We start from the raw sequence: 11,738 nt of genomic DNA, 5'->3' as shown, positions 1-11,738 counted from the left end.
GATGAATATTTACCTTTCTGACTGTCACATGTCAGGAGTTAGGGAAGTTATAAACATAATTTTAAGTTTTAGGATTACTTTTTGTTTATGATATAAACTTTATTAGTTTTAGTAGTTAACATTTTTTTCAAGGTTCTTTAATTAACCCTAGGGAACATTACAACTCAAATATTCAGCCTTGACTATCAAAATTATACTGTGTGAAAAAAATAATACAACAGTTTCACATGTTTGTTTAAAGCATGAAAAAAAATCAAAGCTGAAGTAAAAGTGAAATCTGACAAATATTGCATAAAGAAACATGAAGTGTGCATAGTCACTTCTCAAACGATAAATTATATTTAAATAATTTCATTTATTTGTAAATTGCTGTGCCACTGAGCAAAGTGCTTATTTTCTCATTTGTTGGCCAGTTTGAAATTGTGGAGCCATTTAAATTTCATATTCATCTGTTTTTTTTAACTGAGCCAAAAAAAGAAAAGAGAACAAACCCCATAGATTTAAAAGTAGCCACTTCAAACTGTGAAAACTATCAAAAATGAGCACAAGATAAATGACAAAGACAGCGTTTGCAGTGCACGTCCAGGAGGCTTTCTCCTTTTCATCTCCTTCACCGCCAATCAGAAACTGCTCTTTACAAGACCCCCCACCCCCCGGCTTGTCAATCACTCCCCTCGGGTGATAGGTTAGAATGAGACAAAAGAGGGAGGAGAGAGATGGAAAAGGAAAAAAAAAAGAGGTTGGGGCAGAAAGGGTGGATGAAAAACACAGGGATGAGATGTTGGAAAGGATGAAGCATGTAGAGTAATCGCTGAAAGCGAAGTCACTGTCTCGAAGAGAGATGAATGAATGGGGTCAGGGACGCCCCTGAGAATAAAGGGCGAGAGGAAATAAAAAAGAGGAGAGAAATGGAGGAAGGGGAGAAGGTAGGGATTGAGGAAATTTGAGAGGTGGAAATAGGCTGAAGGCAACAGTAGTAAGGGATTAGAAACGTGTAAAATAAGAGAGAAACACAAAAAAGGACATAAAGAACTTGGGCAAAGCAACGTGTGAGAGAAGAGCAGTTCAAACTTTCTTTTGCAGATATAAAAAATGCTAACAATTTTTAAAATTGTTTTTACCTTTTCCCCCTATGATATTGAAGACACTTTTTTTGGTACCACTTTACAACAAGGCTCCCTTTATAGTTTATATATCGGTCATTAATTCATCTATAAACACTTTATAAATCATTAACAAGTATTTATTAACTATTAATTAAGGACGAGAAAGAGACAAATCTGTCTGGTTTCTTGCCAAATACTGAGTCAAATCTGTTCATGTACACATTACATATAAAGTGCTATAATAAATATTTCAGACCAGATTTGCAAGCACTATAGTGTATTGAAAACATATATTTTACACATGATATTGCTCTGTATTACAGCATTGTACATATCCACAACTATCAAAGGGAGCCTTATTGTAAAGTGTAAAACAGTACACTATTTAAGGCTCCCTTATGACATACAAACACATTAATTAGTCAATAAATAGTGTACCTACTGTCTTACACTTTACAAGGCTCCCTTTGATAATTGTACACATGTATAATGCAGTATTACATTGCAATTTTATATGCAAAATGTGTGTTTCCAATACATTATTGTGCTTACAAGGTTGAAACCTGGTCTGAAATGTTTAATACAGCACCTTTAGATGTTAACAGATTTGGCTTACCATTTGTCAAGAAACCAGACAGTTTTGTCTCTTTCTCATGCGTAATTAATGCATAAGAAACATTTATTAATTTTATCAGACTTATTAAAGTTTATTACAGACTCAAGGTCCACAAAACCAAGACAAGAGAAGCAAATCAACCATACAATAAAATCCAAGAACAACAAAAAAAAAAAGTGTAATAAAGTGTTTACAGATGAATTAATAACCTATCTATAAACTATTTATGAGCCATCTATAAGGGGAGCCTTATAGTACAGTGGTACATTAGATAACTGATCCCTGAACCAGACATTCTGCTGTTGCTCAGGTTTCAGATTTGTATTCATCCCCACTGATAAATGCACCCTCAACATTGTTTATATGAAAAATTTACAAGGTGCAGCATTGCTTGAAGGAATGCACATCACCTGATGCTTTTCATGCCAGAGTTTCAAACTAAAATCTTCTGATTACTTTGCGTGCTCTGGATTTATTTCACTCAAACCATATCAGGTGTGTTTCTGAACATCTCTCTGCTTCATCTTATTATAGCCCTATGAATATAATGAGATGCAGATTTGGAAGCAAAGCTCGAGGGCACATCAAAAACTTGAAACGTGGCAAATTAATTTACTGATAGACTGAGAAGTTTGAAGGGGAAAAAAACAGAAAAGCTGTAGGTGTGTGCGCGTTCCTTATTTGCTAAAGATACCAGCACACACACAAATGTCTGAATATCTTTTTAGAAAAACTGTTTTGGTATATCTGCTAACAGCGGATGAGGACGTTTGCATCTTTTCTTCTGTGTGACAAGACCTCAGTGAAACTCTGTTCTCAGGAGTATGTGCACTCTTGTATGTGTGTTGCTACATTCTCTTGAGCTGGTAACCAGAACAGAGGATATAAAACAGTCTCTATTTTGAGCTGTTTTCATCTTTCACCAGGCGAGGAGTTCCTTCTTGACTCAGCAGGAAGGCTCAGGGAAAGAGAGAGAAAGAGAGACAGACAGGAAGGAAGGTTTCTGCTGCTTGTCTGGTGGGCGTGCCCACACGCACACACGCACAAACACAAAAAATGACTTGTACTTATTTTTTTTTTTACACCTGGAGCAATCTGGGGCTAATTTTCATGTAATCATGTGATCATGTAATTGCCTGTGTGTGCTCATTTGTCTGTCTGTTAGCAACACGTGTCATGAACCTGGGGACAAATTTTAATGAAACTCCCAGAATGCAATCACTGCCTGCGCATCCCTTACTGATTAACTTTTGGAGTCAGTCTAGTTCAAGATGGCCACTACTACTCCATGGATAAATTACATTTTTAAAAAATCTTTTACTTCTCCTTTTGTGGTTCACAAAGTAAGAATAAAAATTAGAAGTGACACTAAAATACAGATGAAATAATTTGCTGAACTCACACAGTTTTCATAAAAACGGTAATGTTATGTAAAGGTTCTGAGGAAGAATGTAAAGTCTTGTTTTGTATGACCTTTTGCATCATATTGTGTTTAGATTAATATTTTCAAGTGCATTAGTTCAATTCAGTGTTTGTGTGTGTGTGATTATGGGATTTCTCAGCAACTATCTTATAAAATAAAAATGTAGTAACTTCTTTGTTATAAACACTTATTGCCTTTAGTTTTCCTTTTGCTGCATCACTTTGCAACTATCAATATTGTGCAGTGATACACTTAAATAAGAGCCATCCTGCACAGCACACACAGACCTGCTCAACGCTCCAATGGGCATTCCTAATATTTTTGTGAACCAGCACACAGGGCACAGCGGAAACAGAGCTGCAGTCAAATTGATTCATTCGGGGGTGATGAGCGAGGGACTGGTGACAGGCTGAGATATCATTGTGGCTGATAGAGTGGAAAAATCTTCCAGCAGCACAAACGCGACGTTCTGCTGGATCCAAACCCACAGTTACTTCCTGAAACGTGCTTTTCCGTTTAATTCCCCAAACAGCTGAAAATGTGCCTGTCAGCTGCAGCAGCGGCGTAAGGTGGGAGATTAGTGCCAGTTTTGGTCATGACAGGGATGAAGAGGAGGGGGCGTTTGGGGACCAGAGGCAGGGTCTGTGTTCACCAATAATTGAATAAATTGTGAACAGAATTAAATTAGGTCATATAAATTAGGATTCTGGGTTTACATAATTGCTGTGAACTCTTGTTTTCTTGCCCACGGCTACAGCTCATGTTGGGGTCTGGGCCGCAGCAGTGGCAGCAACGCTCAACTGCCTGTAAGAAAATATTCTGCGGCTTGATAAAGCTAATACAGGTTAATACTTTCAAGACATTTTTATGTATTTTTAATAAACAAAGTAATGTTGTCACCAATTTGATATTAACATTAAAAAGCATGTGATGAGGGTCTTCTGGAAATGTATTTTTTTCCTCTCAAATCCTTTATAAAACTCATTTACACCCAGCTCTGAGGTTCATACAGTATATGAAGCCAAACTGTCCAACTGTTCCCTGTTGAGGTTTATATTGTCTAATAAATCAAATACTAATTAAAGGTGCATTCTTCAAAGTGCACAGCACCTGCCGATTTTCACACCAATTTTTAAAGTTAAGATTATTTTATGATGAGAACGTTAGTCATTTCACACCTTTAAAATTACATGTAATTTCAGGTGATATTGCAGAATGTCAAACAAGTTTTAAGTCAATATCTGTAAAAACAACTTTATTGCACACTATTGTGATTCGTTTCCCATCCAAGTCATCTCCACTTTGACACGCTTCTCCTTCTGAATATTTGGCCCTACAGCTGCCATTGTCATTTATGTCTGTAAAGCTCCTGTGCCAAATGATGGCTATGCCTTTTGGTGCCTTCACAACTTATAGCTGATGTTTTATGTTAATATTGCCGTAATATTGCTTTATTGCTGTAATATATTGCAGTTTCGTATCAACAATTGCATTGGCAATGTGGCCTCTTTCTGCATACATACAAACCAACCCGTGGCAATGCCTTCTGCCACAGCTCCAATGGTCTCATGGTGAAAACTATGGGCTTTCATGTGGGACATCACGGTTCAATTCCAGCTATGAACAAACAATTTCTTGTCACACAATTACTCTCATTACAAACACCTGCTGACTTGACAACCACAGGCTTGTATAGAAACACATTTGAACTTGGTCACAGTTCATTCTGCAAGTCCACTGCTGCAGGCAAAACCATGCTACATGGCAATGCACACTTGTTTTTACAGCGTAAAAACATATGTCTAGTTGTCATTTGCATATTTACTAAGGTCTGTTGTCTGTTTACTTTTAGTTGGCTTTAAAAGTGAATCAGTTTTAGACATGCATCCATTGATTACTTACTGAAAGTTTCAATTAAATGTGTCCAGTGGTTCATTAGATATTTTGCTAACTGACAGATAAACTCACACTTAGACAAAACCTGGTACGTAGCAGATCCCATGTACAAGGCTGATGAAGCAATCCTGCACAGGAACTAAGTGCACCAAGGATCCAACCTGCAAAATACAGCATCTCAAGCAGAGGTGTATCAATACATTGATCCACACTGTTGTATCCGATCACATGAATATTGATCCAATTACATCAAGGTAAAATGAAAACAAGGATTCATATCGTCTTCATATGCCCGATGTGGATCGATATATGCCCATCCAACACAACGATTGTGTCGGAAAGGCATATCACATCATATCAATTGCAGACTTGTGAATTTAATAAAATCATATTGTTGACTATTTTGTGTTTGATTAACTGAATTTTAGATCAAGTCTTATATTTTACACTTTGTGATCGACTGTGGTGATTTACTTTAAACAATAAGAGAATCAACATGTCTCGATGTGCCTTGCTTCAGCAGTGTAATGGTGCGTTCACACCGAACGCGATTTCAGCTTCAAAATCGCAGCCAACGCTGAAGTCTGAAGCTTGTGCACTTTGAGGTCAGACGCAGGACAGTTGTTGAAGCGCCGCACGGCGACAGCCGCCCCGCCCCTCCCTCCTCTGTCGGGCTCCGTTTAATGTCGGACGAGGAAGTGGCTTTGCTTTAATTTACAGACAGCCAGAACGTGTCACGTTCATCAGATAATTAATTCATAATTAATTCACCAGATAATTCAGAGAAGAGCTGCTTTCAGGACTATTTTTTTCAGTCTGATGAGTCGCTGTCACGCATTGCTGCGGATCAGGACACGACTGCAGCACTCATTTTAGCTAAAGAGCTCCGCTCCGTCTGTTTCAGGTTAGTGGACCTCATTCAGTAAACTGTCCCGTCGGGAAATATGTCGCTACGTCACACAGTGGAGTCTCTCTGATTGGTTGACGCTGCGCGTCGAGCTGCAAAAGTTCAGATTTCCCAACTTCAGCGATTTGGACGATTTGGACGATCTGAGCGTTCGACGCTCAGATCGTCCAAATCGTTCAAATCGCGCTGCTCTAATCGCGCTTGAGGCGCCGCAGAACTTCCTGACGTTGCTTGAAGCGCGTCCACCATAGACTTTGCATGTAAACCTGCTGCTCCTGACGCTGAAATCGCGTTCGGTGTGAACGCACCATAAGAATATTTGTTTACGTTTTTGTTATTCCAGTGCTGACGTAAGCGGGACCACACCCCCACAGGGTGTGACCACATGAATCACAGCCATTTTGTTTAGACTCAGACAGGCTCGGAGTGAAATGGAGCGAGTCTTTAGATGTAAAATAAACATTGAACTGAGGAATTAATTGAATAATTCTTACAGAATCATGACAGACTTTATGATAGAGAAACTTTGTATCATCATGCAAACAAACCAATAAAGCTGGTGATTTGCACCTCTAATCTAAAGAACCTATGCAGAATCTTGGTGCCACCAAACACCAAGAGAAGTCCTGGATCCCAGCTGACCACTAGGAGAGCATTTCCAACATGTAGTTGATTTAAAACTCCAAACTGTCTGATAAGTGTGTTGTTTTTACAGCAAATGGTGTTTATTCGACTGCTGTATCCTCCACAGCTGATAAGTAGGTTAGAGTTTCACCTGTCTGACTCCATGCATGGCTGCTGTCCTCAAGAGGGGAGTGCTGCTCCTGTTCCAGTCAGCAAGTGCAAACACGTCAGTGAAAGTTTGGACCTGCAACATGCAGAATAATGTGTTGACTAATGGCATCCAGTGCTAATGCCGACATGCTCACTGTAGGAGAGAAAAAAGGAAAAAGTTGGATCCTGAATGACTCTAAATGTGGATTTATTCGATAAAAGATATTGTGGAGTTCTGTGTGGTGCATTAATCTCTTCATGCTGCATGGAGGTGATGAAAGTAGTGCCTGACGTTTCGTTGCATAAATCCTGATATTAGGCACATTTTTTTGTTCTCTGCTATTCCCCACACTGTTTTGTTAAAGCAGCTCAAGATAAGTTGTGTGCGCACATGAGCGTGAGTGTTTGGGACATCATTTATCTGGGTCCCTCCCTCCCGCTACAGGAATGGTCAGATTTAATCAGATAAACTCTCGATGCAGCAGCTGTCAGAACTGACCCAGCTTTTATGGACCAATCTTTTACTGCCGACTCTTCGTCTCCTGCTCCTCCTCTCCATCTCCACTTAATTCCACAAAATCTCAAATATCCTGTCCTCTGCATTTGAGCATCTTCTTCCATGACGGAGGGCGTTTACTCTGGAAAATATATACAACAAGGACACCTCAACGTGTGATTGAACACTCACATGGTCAGAGTCAGATCTTTCTCAATCTATTCCTGCAGCTAAAACTCAATAAAACCTTTTTTAATAAATGAAAAACAAATGTAAAAATTTAATTTTAGAAGGGAAAATGCAATTTGTCATGCGTCATTTGGAAAATTGCTCATAAGCTCTAAATCCTCATGATGACTCAGCAGAACAGGAGGAAACGACATCTGTTTAATATCAACAGCTGTTTATAAGATGTTTGGGAGTTTTCTTCCAGCTTTTTTCCCCCTTCATTTCAAGAGCCATGGCGGAAGGGAACGATTGAAGAGGAACAATCCCTGAAATTCAAAAGATGTACTTCTGATGGCTTATTTTTCTCAGGACAATTTAACAACAGCAGTCTTATATTACACCAGTGCAAAAAACCCCCCAAAAAAACAAAAAAAAAACAACAAAAAAAAAAACAAACAACATACATAAAAAGAAAGAATTCTAACATAGCAAAAAAGGATTAACATCAATTCAATTCAGTTCAATCAGTGTAAGTGGTGTGGAGTTGGGGGTTTTCCTTTAACTGTTTTTTAAATAGGAAAATAGGGAGAAATAATTTTTCTGAGAAGACTTCCCATAGTTTTAACTTTTAGTGTTTCTTCCTCGGATTCAGGAGGAGCAGTGTGGTTTTCATCCTGGGCGTGGAACACTGGACCAGCTCTACACCCTCAGCAGGGTCCTGGAGGGTGCATGGGAGTTCGCCCAACCTGTCTACATGTGTTTTGTGGACTTGGAGAAGGCGTTCGACCGTGTCCCAAGCGGGGCCTTGTGGGGGGTTCTCCGGGAGTATGGGGTACCGGGCCCTTTAATACGGGCTGTCAGGTCCTTGTACGACCGGTGTCAGAGTCTGGTCCGCATTGCCGGCAGTAAGTTGGGCTCGTTTCCGGTGAGAGTTGGACTCCGCCAAGGCTGCCCTTTGTCACCGATTCTGTTCATTACTTTCATGGACAGAATTTCTAGGCGCAGCCGAGGTGTTGAGGGAATCCGTTTTGGTGGCCTTAGGATCGCATCTCTGCTTTTTGCGGATGATGTGGTCCTGTTGGCTTCATCGGAACGTGATCTGCAGCTCTCGCTGGAGCGGTTCGCGGCCGAGTGCGAAGCGGCTGGGATGAGGCTCAGTGCCTCCAAATCCGAGGCCATGGTCTTGAGCCGGAAAAGGGTAGAGTGCCTTCTCCGGGTCAGGGGGGTCGCCCTGTCTCAAGTGGAGGAGTTTAAGTATCTGGGGATCTTGTTCATGAATGGGGGAAGAAGGGAGCGGGAGATCGACAGGCGGATTGGCTCATCTGCTGTAAAGCGGGAGCTGTACCGGTCCGTCGTGGTGAAGAGAGAGCTGAGCCAAAAAGCGAAGCTCTCGATTTACCGGTCGATCTACGTTCCTACCCTCATCTATGGTCATGAGCTTTGGGTCATGACCGAAAGAACGAGGTCCCGGATACAAGCGGCCGAAATGGGTTTCCTCCGCAGGATGGCTGGGCTCTCCCTTAGGGATAGGGTGAGAAGCTCGGTCATCCGGGAGGGACTCAAGAGTAGAGCCGCTGCTCCTCCACGTCGAGAGGAGCCAGTTGAGGTGGCTCGGGCATCTGTTAAGGATGCCTCCTGGATGCCTCCCTGGTGAGGTATTCCGGGCATGTTCCACCTTGAGGAGGCCCAGAGGAAGACCCAGGACACGCTGGAGGGACTATGTCTCTCGGCTGGCCTGGGACTGCCTTGGAGTTCCCCCGGAGGAGCTGGAAGAAGTGGCTGGGGAGAGGGAGGTCTGGGCCTCCCTTCTGAAGCTGCTGCCCCCGCGACCCGACTCCGGATAGGCGGAAGAAAATGGATGGATGGATGGATGGATGGTGTTTCTTCATACTATTACTTAAAGGTAACTTCCTGTTTTCATTTGCAATAGCAGTAAGTCCTACCTGAGTGTCTTGATGCTAAAAAATTACCTTTAGTTTTGTTCTTGCAAGTTCCCTGCTCAAGTTCAGTCTGTCTGTTCAGGTTGTTTTACGATGCAGTTTTTCCCCCAAAATCTGTAAAACTAGGTCTCCTGCCAACCCAGACAAAAGCGCACACATGAACATTTTTTAACATGCAAGCTGGTGTACATGTATGCTAATGCACTTTTCTTCTTCCCCTCTTTTTTATTGTAGGCTACACACACACACACACACACCTCCCAAAATGCATAACCAGCATTAGCAACTGAGAAGACACAGCAGGGAGTTCAGGGGTGTTTGTGTAACGAACCCCTGCTGAGCTGGCACTTCTCTGGGTTTATGAGAACGTGCGTGAGTGTGATAGAATGGGACTTCTAAAATGGGGTGATACAATGGTTTATATTTCTCATCAGGATTACACCATCTCACTCTGACATCCACTTCAAGATGCTCCCAGTAGGACTGGCAGAAAATTAATGTCGCCTGTGCCGGTACCGACTCGTAAGCTTAAGAAATCCTGTCACATGGTTTGTTCTGACAACCCTTAACTTTATGTTCAAGTTTGGCTGTTGAGAGAAGAACCTTTTGATATTTGCTTCTTATTGCTTCTGAATGCTTCATCTGCATACACCTGATATCTATCCGGTATGTACCAGGAATTTGACTATTTAACTGTTACTTGCTATGAACATATCTGATACATAAGGCGTAAAGAGATATAATATAAAATTATTTCTTCTCCAGTAAGTACATACAAGTACCTTACCTGATATGTGCCAAGTGTCTGTGCTCTGTGGGTACAGGGTAAAAAAAAAAGTCCATTCATATTACAGCCTGGTCCCTACCAAGTACATAACCAAAAAATAGCAACCATCTCTCAGGTTAGTACCAAGTATGTACCGTATACATAAAGGATAGGAAGTCACTACAGTTCTGTCTGTGTAGGTACCAGATACATACCTAATTAATGGCAACTATTTAGTAGCTACAAACCTGGTCGTAAGTACCAGGTTATTACAAAGCTCATACCTGGTAAGTATCCTGTATGTTTACTCTAAGATACCAGATATGTTCTACAAGGATATTTGTATTGATACCAAATAAAAATAAGAACAGCCATGTTTGTCTGACCATTGGCTTTCTGTGTTTACATGAATATTAAGCACAGATAAAATCTCAAAGACTTCGAAATCGGGACAGAACATCAAATCTTAAATCATCCAGACACCAAACTGTCTCACAACAGGGAGGAGACAAGGCTCTGCTAGATTTATTTCATTACTGCACAGTTTGACTGTCATATTCCACCTGAGCTTGACTTGAATCAGGTTTTAAATACACAGAAGCTCTTTTTTATTTCATAAACATGTTATAAACATTTCAGCCTGGTGTTAGATAAGATGTGTTAATTCATTGTTCTTGTATACATAAAAACAAAACCAAGCCAGTAAATCAAGTAAAACCAAGTTTAACTAAATTAAAATGGGAATCAAGACAGTTTTAGGGAGATGGTTCAAAAGATAAATTGCACTTTTTACCTTCGCATTGAATGCAATAAAAGGAGTAAAAATGTTTGGTAAATTAGTTTCCTTTCTGTTCATAAATCAAGGAAATGCATTTTTACATCAAAACCCTAATGATCTATCTGAGAGGCTATTATAACAACCTTATTCTAGATTCCAACCAATTTTCTGCTGAATGCACTTATGAAAAGTGGCTGCAATGGGGGGAAAAATTTAAATATGAAATTTAAATGCATGGCAATGACTTGAAGTCCAAACACACTTCTAAACAACAAGTTGTCTTCATTTAGTTCTACAGAATAAAATTATTTTTCTGCCCTTGTCTCAGGGCTTTTCATATATTTTGTACAAAACATTAATCATTTTAAAAATGAAGGTTTTATTTTTTGGTATTCCTCTAGTGTGGGTCTGGTATGTGTCTCAATTATTGTGTCAGCTGAATGAAATATATATGTAAATTGTCCACTTTAAAAGATATAACAGGTAGCCAATTATGCTGCCATATATTTCCATTGTGGCAGAAAATTTCCCGGTGCAGATAAAGTGGGGTAAGAGGGTTATTACTGCAGCCCCATATCGTTGGAAGCTGAGTGACAGATACTTGCCATTTTTCCTCTGTGGCCCCTCGACAGCTGTCAGCCTGGGAAAAAAAAAATCTGTGACAAAAAGACTTTGACGTCTCACCTTTTTATATTTGCATTTGAAGAGCTTCACTTTGTGTGTACAGACAGGTACAAGATAGGAAAAGAAAGGGGCAGATGCAGTGCCGACAGCATTCAGACTTTTATTTCAATGTATTTATTTTATTTCTAACTGATTGTTCAAAACTGGACCTGCAAATCATCACACTATATCCAGGAATATTGGC

At 40.3% G+C, this 11,738-nt stretch overlaps 1 long non-coding RNA gene across 1 annotated transcript in view; it reads right to left on the bottom strand.

The window, feature by feature from the left end:
* Positions 1-6,579: 6,579 nt before the first annotated feature.
* Positions 6,580-11,738, bottom strand: part of LOC106513092 (uncharacterized) — a 9,970-nt gene continuing 4,811 nt past the window's right edge. The window contains exons 2-3 of the long non-coding RNA XR_001309752.1: positions 7,222-7,360; positions 6,580-6,816 (exon numbers count right to left, since the gene is read on the bottom strand). This is a non-coding gene — a long non-coding RNA (uncharacterized LOC106513092). The remainder of the gene's footprint in view (positions 6,817-7,221; positions 7,361-11,738) is intronic.

The sequence above is a fragment of the Austrofundulus limnaeus genome, unplaced genomic scaffold (genome assembly GCF_001266775.1).
Source record: "Austrofundulus limnaeus strain Quisiro unplaced genomic scaffold, Austrofundulus_limnaeus-1.0 Scaffold10, whole genome shotgun sequence".
Lineage (NCBI taxonomy): Eukaryota > Metazoa > Chordata > Actinopteri > Cyprinodontiformes > Rivulidae > Austrofundulus > Austrofundulus limnaeus.
This window is presented reverse-complemented; position numbering and strand designations above follow the sequence as displayed.